Source organism: Vicugna pacos, chromosome 4 (genome assembly GCF_048564905.1).
Source record: "Vicugna pacos chromosome 4, VicPac4, whole genome shotgun sequence".
Taxonomy (NCBI): Eukaryota; Metazoa; Chordata; class Mammalia; order Artiodactyla; family Camelidae; genus Vicugna; species Vicugna pacos.
The window spans coordinates 16,187,700-16,195,578 of record NC_132990.1 but is presented as its reverse complement, the minus strand read 5'-3'; the positions used below and the strand labels follow the sequence as shown (position 1 = coordinate 16,195,578).

General features: G+C 37.3%; 1 pseudogene; it reads left to right on the top strand.

Moving 5' to 3' along the window:
- The first annotated feature begins 5,654 nt into the window (after window positions 1–5,654).
- LOC116280177 (cyclin-dependent kinases regulatory subunit 2 pseudogene) lies at window positions 5,655–7,380 on the top strand (annotated as a pseudogene).
- Window positions 7,381–7,879: the final 499 nt, after the last annotated feature.

The following is a 7,879-nucleotide window of genomic DNA, read 5'->3' as shown; positions in this document are numbered from 1 at the left end:
GTACAGCTATGTAATTACAGTTATATGTTTTATGACTCACTTTTCCCCCACCTGCCTCTACTCTCATTTCTCTTGTGCCACAAATCCTTTCATTCTTTTTAATAGCTTTCAACAAATGACATTCCATTTTATTTTATGGAACAGTCATCATGAGGTCTCTAAGTTGTTTCAACCTAAGACTCCAAGATTCGAATTAGTCTGGGAAAAGTTTGGCCAATGACTATTAATTTATCCTGTTGTTTCCATTTAACTTTTCTAGGCAGAATAGTCTCTAGTCTTTAAAAAAATGTATTCACTTCTAAATGAGGATAAGAATTTCATTTCCCTAGGTCAAATAGCCGAATTCAATATTTTTTGTTGCTAGGCTCAATTATAAAAGAGAAAAATTGGATGAAACCCCAATTTTACTATATAACATAGTCACATGAGCCAGGTTAGAAAATATTGTTTACATTTCTTTCTAATCATGTTGTTAAGACTTTTAAAAGTAACTTGACAATATTGAATTTCATTAATAGAACATATTGTCTAGATTATTTCTTTCTTGAAATATAGACGGATTGAGTAGCTAAGGCATCTTAGAATGTAAATATTACATTTAAAGTTGTGATATAGGACTAGGGAAATAGAATCCCTTTGACAGGGAGCCCCAATATTTAGACATCACCCTACAAGGTTGGTTGAGGACAACTTCAAGAGGGATAGCAAGCCCGTGTGCCTCCCCCTCAAACACACACACATAGACTCACACACTCATCTTTAGGTAGAGTGAGATTCTTTTACAAAATATGGATAAGGCACTTACTGCAAATTTTTTAAAGTTTAGCCTATAATTTTCATTAATTACCATCTCTAATACACAGTACTGCTGGGAAATTAAAACATAAAAGCCATACTTTTTTTTTGTCTTGTATTTATGGGGCAAGAAAAGGAAATGAACAATAAAAGATACACCAAGGAAAAGTTCCCTGTTTTAAAGACATTTTTTGTTTGTTTATTTGGGGGTGGGGGGAGGTAATTAAGCTTATTTATTTTTTTATTGGACGTAGTGGGGATTGAACCCAGGGCCTCATGCATGCTATGCAGGCACTCTACCACTGAGCTATACCCTCCTCCCAATAAAGACATTATTTTAAATGTGCTTTTTTGTTTCTCGTGGGCCAGCCCTTCCCCTGAACACAGAACAAGCACAGCCCACACTCCTATGAGCATTCCCTGACTTTCACCAGCAGTCCTCCATGGAGCTAGGCCTGCTTTGCCACTGCCTTTCTTTTAAAATAGGTAATTCACTCAGGATACAGGCAGGAAATCATGTCATATCGAGACAATGAAGTTTACGATTTCTAAAAATAAAATGAAGTAATAACAACAATGTGTTGCCAGTGGAAATCAGGGTTATTTGGAATATGAGTTCTCCAAAGTTCTTGCTAGAAAGCTATGAACTCTGTAATTCTGATTTTCACCAAGGAAAATTCATATTTCCGCCCGTGTTTCACTTATACTCTAAAATAGAAGTTTTGTATGGATGCAATAAATACTAAGTTATACAAATTAAAGGCATGATATGATTAACAGCACTTGAGAAATTATAAATGTATCCTAACCTTTTCCAAAAGCACTTATGTCTTCTCCCAAATTCCTGATACCAGGCCCTTCTCTGCCCAGTTCACTCTTTTTTTTTCCTTTTTCAGTCTCTGAAATCTATTATTTCTTGTCTATATATATTTTTATAATGCTTCAGTTATACATATACATACATATATTCATTTTCATATTTTTTCATAAATTACTAAAGATATTGAATATAGTTCCCTGTGCTATACAGTATAAACTTGTTCATCTAGTTTATACGTAGTAGTTAGTGCCTGCAAATCTGAAACTCTCAATTTATCCCTTCCCACCCCCTTCCACCCTAGTAACCGTAAGTTTGTTTTCTATGTCTGTGAGTCTGTTTCTGTTTTGTAAATAAGTTAATTTGTCTTTTTTTTTTTAGATCCCACATACAAGTGATATCATATGGTATTTTTCTTTCTCTTTCTGGCTTATTTCACTTAGAATGACAATCTCCAGTTCCATCCATGTTGCTGCAAGTGGCATTATTTTATTATTTTTTATGGCTGAGTAGTACTCCACTGTATAAATATACCACAGCTTCTTTATCCAGTCATCTGTCAATGGACATGTAGGTTGTTTCCATGTCTTGGCTACTGTAAATAGTGCTGCTATGAACAGAACCCTCCTACACTGTTGGTGAGAATCTAGTTTGGTGCAGCCATTATGGAAAACAGCATAGAAATTCCTCAAAAGACTAAAAATAGACTTACATATGATCCAGCAATCCCACTCCTGGGCATATATCCAGAGAACCTTAATTCAAAAAGATATATCCCAGTTCACTTCTGCATCTTTACAACTGAAGCTCCCATTTCCTAAACATCTCTGGCTAGTTTTTCCTCCCAGCCTTATGACCTAATATCCCCCGACTGATACTATTTTTTGCCCCTGAGGAAATTAACCATGTTACACATGACCTCAAATTTTTACACCATCTTTGGGCCCTAAAGTTTTATCAGAATCTCCAAGTTACCTTATATTCCTTGCCCAATGACAAGTTCTCCCTAGGTTCAATATTTTTTCTGATTCTGCAGAGGAACCTGCCTCCTTCCTCAGAATCCACTTGCCAGTGTTTGTTTTCACTTATTGGTAATAGTGTCTTTTGCTCATCATCGCTTGAAAGTTCCTTGAGAAGAGAATAAACACAGATCCCAGACAAGGGCCTTTGTTTTTTCCACAGATGATGAAGTAGTACAAATGGTTCGAGAACCTGAAAGGTCTGGATTCAGATCACAGTTGTATAGCAAAGTGAATAGACCTTCTGAACCTCAGTGTCCTCATCTACAGAATGGGGGTCCCAATCAGTATCCCACAGTGCTGCTCCGAGGATTCAATGAGATTACACCTGTAAAGACACCTTTATACTTCCTGGCATCCCCTAAATGTGCCCTCTTAACCCTTCTTTTGCCCTCATTAAGTTTTTAATTAAATATCATTATTTCTTCTGACTATAGACTTCACAAGTTAACTCACTCATGCTTCCTTTAACTCTTTGGAAATTCCTTGGAATGTACTGTTTTGAGTCTCCCAACTTCATCTCACTTATCCATTTCACATAGACAATAAATCTGTTCTAATTGCTGGTTAAAACTCAAGATCTTGTTCACCCTTTGCGAAACAAACTACAAGAAACGGCAAAGAAACAAAATCATGGTTTCTGGGTTTTAAATACCCTCTTCTTTTTCTTCTTTCTCAAAATTTTGGTCAAGTGCAAACATTTCAAACTTGAATTCCAAGCGAGGCAATCAACATACACCAATACCAATTTGGCATGCCCTTGCACAATGTGATATTCAATATAAAAGTGGGTTTATAAGAAGTAAAGATCAGAAATTATAATAAAGGAGAGGAGGGGAGAAAATTCTAATGGAGTTCAGGACCAAAATTGAGCTGTCCAAATCTATTGTTTATATGTGGATTTAATTTCACCAGAACTGCTTGCTCAGCTTAACATAAATCCAGGGGGGAAAGCCACTTCCACATGAAAAAATAAGAACTGGGATTCATAGATGCAGCAAGAAAAAAAGTTCAGCTCTCATCTGTCTACATAAGCAAAATTATTTCACTAATGTTCTTTCTGATTCATGGTTTCTACTTTGTGGCAGTTTTAGATGGAGACCACAAAAACTAAAAGGTGTCTTTTGTAGCAAAAGAAAACAAGCAATCTGCTCTTCATATTAGGCTGAGGGATGACAACTAAGTCACTGGTGTTTCCAAAGATGGGATACTGCTGGGTTTGGAAGTTTGTCCCCTGAACCCTGGCCCTCTTAGGTTGAGGTGGAACCAATATATTCAGAGATCTCTCCAAAGAAAGCAGGGGGTGTGCAGATCTGTCTCATATAAGTGCTGTGTATCATTCTACTTTAGATCCTTGAGTTCTCAGCTCAGGGAAAACCAATGTTACCCAGTGAGGCAAGACATTCAACAAGGATGTTGGATATTATCCTCACCCCATCCTGCCCTCCACCTATCTTCTTTTAGAGGTCAAACTGAAAGAAAGAAAGAAGGAAGGAAGGAAGGAATAAGGCAGGAAAGAAAGAAAGAAAAGAGAAGAGGAAAGGAAAGGAAGGAAAGGGTGGGGGGAGAAAATTTAATACACTTCTAATTCTGTGGTAATCTTCCTTGAGCTGACTGCATATTCTTAGACTATGAAAGGCTACCTCAGACTATGGACAGATTTTCCTAGATGTTAACACTCAGTCAAATTCCCAGTTAATGGAATGAAGAGATTATTTCTTCCCGGGGCCGCTATTCCCTTAGAATGTTCTATTGAAATGTCCTTTGTTACTGTGAGCTATCACCTGTTTATGATTTGGGCTACCAGTTTGGGTTTTGCCCTATTGAGTTGTAGAGACATGTGTTTCTTCCCCATCATAGCTCTTTAACGTCTTAAGGATTCCTCTTAGATTTATTTTGTTCTTTATCAAACAGGACTTCATTTCTTGTACCCAATTCATTCCAAAAACATCACAGTTCTCCACAACCACAAAAATGTGGCATTGATATCTTGAGTAGCACCAAGGAAATCTATTTGTAGCAGATAGACAGCCGTAATCCTTCCTACTCTATAAATATTGGTTTCCAGTGCAGCTGAAATGTAGACTCATTTGTAGATGTCCAACAAGAAACAAATGCTAGAAATATCTTCTGAAAGAATCAACTTTCATGGAGTTAAGCTTGGCAGATCTCCAAAAAGAAAACTTCCTGTCCTTATTTGACATCTCCATCTCCAGAATCCAAAGCTATTTTCAAGGCTAGTAAGTCAGTAGGTTAGTAGCCATGAGCTGCACTTCTAAGTGGAGTTTACAAGGAATTCAGTACAGTAAGAAGGCCTATGTCTATCAGTGGGGAACTTAAACCGCAGAGCAATACATTCAATGTAACTATTGTAAATTAATGGCTTCCCATCAAAAATGATAAATTTTATTGAACGGCATCATAGATTCTGAAGCCAGATGTGCAGTGTATTCCTGTGATAACAGAGATGAATGTTTTCTGCACCTATCACCCTGAATTTGGTTCTTTGTGAAATATTGAAGAAATTTTCCTTTTGCTTTTGAGTTTATCAAGGCCAAAATATCTGATCCATTCTTTAGGTGAAGAAATAGGTTTTGAGTTATTACTTACTGAATTTTTTTTTCTTTATTACAACTGCCCAGGCTTTTCCTTTTGTGTTCCCTAAGTCAAGCCAGTCTTTAGTTTAACCTAAACTATAAAGGATAAAATGGAGATTTCAGATACTGGCATGTAGCTTCTAAAAAAGCAAAGGGAGGGTTTGCTTCTTGAAAACAATTTGATGCATTAATTTTCCCCAAAGTTCCCATCAGATGTCATCAAATTCAACATACTGCGCAGATGGGGAAGACTGACTACTGAAACAATTAACTATTGTGAGTCATTTCCTCAATCTGCTTTTGTTTTAGCCAATATGTCATGTGGTGACAGACGCTGTTAAATTTCACAAGCTCTACTGTCTTCTTGGAAACAGCATAACACAAGCGACACAGCTCAGCTTGATAAATCTGCCAAACTACTGGTGGGGCTGCTTCTACTTTTTAATGCCAAAATCGAAAGACATGATGTGATACAGAATCTATTCGACAAGAAATGCACAAAGTCCATTTTATTCTCTGAGTACTCCCACATGATAGCCTGCTACCTCTTAGTCTCCTAATTCCTTTGAATGCAGGTTGAAATGAATAGGGTAAAATTTTCACTTATCCAGTCTCCACCATCTCAGGAAAATGCTATCATGGAGCCTGGGTTTTCCTGAAACTTGCCACTTGCTTCAGCTTGGTCTGAAAGTTTACTCCTTTAGGTGATCTAGGTGACCACTTTCCACTTTAGATGACTTTCAGGTGATCAAAAGCCACCTGCCCTAACTGAATATTTTCTAATCTTGGATGGATGACTTTACTATCCCACATACATCATGTCATTTGCATGTCTAAGGAATAGGGGGTAAAAAAAACCATGGTGTTGTCCTATTACATTTTATTTCCATCAGGAAAAGAGATTCCTAGGCAGCTTCTCGTGCACAAGCTTCTAACTCACTACCATCCCTTTATCACTCCTGCATTTGTAGAGCACAAGAGCACACCACCTTCTAAAAGTCAGTTCTGACTGTCTCTAGAGGGAAGAATAGCGAGTCCTCAGAAACTCAGTAAGCCAGAAGCCAGGCCAATGCCCAGTCCCTAAGGACAAAGACGTATTAGGAGATCTGAGCCAGCTACAGAAGCCAGCTCCAGGAAGATGAGGCATTATTCAAAAGGAGGGACCAGTCAACTAATATTTGATAAGAGAGCCAGAATATGAAATGGGGAAGGACAGTCTCTTCAATAAATGGTGTTGGGAAAACTGGATAAGCACATGCAGAAAAATGAAACCAGACCTCTCTCTCACACTACCCACAAAAATTAACTTAAAATGGATGAAAGACTTAAACATAGACCTGAAACAGTAAAACTCCTAGAAGAAAACTCCTTGACATTGGTCTTGGCAATTATTTCTTGAATACACCATGAGAGGTATAAGGAAAAAAAGCAAAAATCAATACATGGTACTACAGCAAACTGAAGCCTTCTGCACAGCAAAGCCTAATCCGCAAAATAAGAAGGAACCTCCAAAATGGGAGAAATGTTTGCAAACCACTTATCTGATAAAGGGTTGATATCCAAAATATATATAAAGAACTCATACAACTCAATAACAAAAGAAACCAAACAATTCAGTTAAAAAACAGAAAGAAGAACTGAATAGAAATTTTTCCAAATTTTTCCAAAGACATCCAAAAGGCCCACAAGTACACAAAAAGATGTTCAACATCACTAATCATCAGAGAAATGCAAATCAAAACCACAGTGAGGTAAGACCTCACACATATCAGAATGGTTATCATCAAAAAGATAAGAGATAGGGTTGCAGTCAAGTCACGTGTTGCCTTGGACAGATGTGGATGTGCAGACTCCTGTGCCTGCTTTTTTCCTTCTGACCTCTGGTCCCTCACTGCCCCACTGCCAGCCTGCAGAGTGGCACATAAGCAGATCTACTACTTGGACAAGTACTTCAATGAGCGCTAAGAGTACTGGTATGTCCTGTTACCCAAAGAACTTTCCAAACATGTACCCAAAACCTATCTGATGTCTGAAGAGGGGTGGAGGAGACTTGGTATCCAACAGAGTTTAGGCTGGGTTCATCACGATTCATGAATCAGAACCATATGTTCTTCTCTTTAGATAACTTCTTCCAAAAGATCACCAAAAATGAAGTCTATCTGGGGAACGTTAGTTAAATCTTTCAAATTTAATGTATATGTGTATATAAGGTAGTACTCAGTGAATGCTTAAAAATGTACAAATTGTTCATTCACACCTGTGTGTGAGCTGTATTCTTCACAGCAACAGAGCTCAGTTAAATGCAGCTGCAAGTAGGTTACTGTATGGTGTTTACTGCATGGTTACTGTAAGATAACATTTCTTCTAGTCAGTTTTTCTCTTAATATAAGTGCCTGTTTAACTTTACCTGTTGTTTTTGTTAAGTAAAGTTTATAGCATTTTTTTTAAAAAGATAAGAGATAACAAATGTTGACTAGGATGTAGAGAAAAGGGAATTCTTGTGCACCATTGGTGGGAATGTAAATTGGTGCAGCCAGTATGGAGGTTCCTCAAAAAATTAAAAATACAACTACCATGTGATACAGCAATTCCACTTCTGGGTGTATATTAAAAGAAAATGAAAATAGGATATCAAAAAATGTATGTACCCT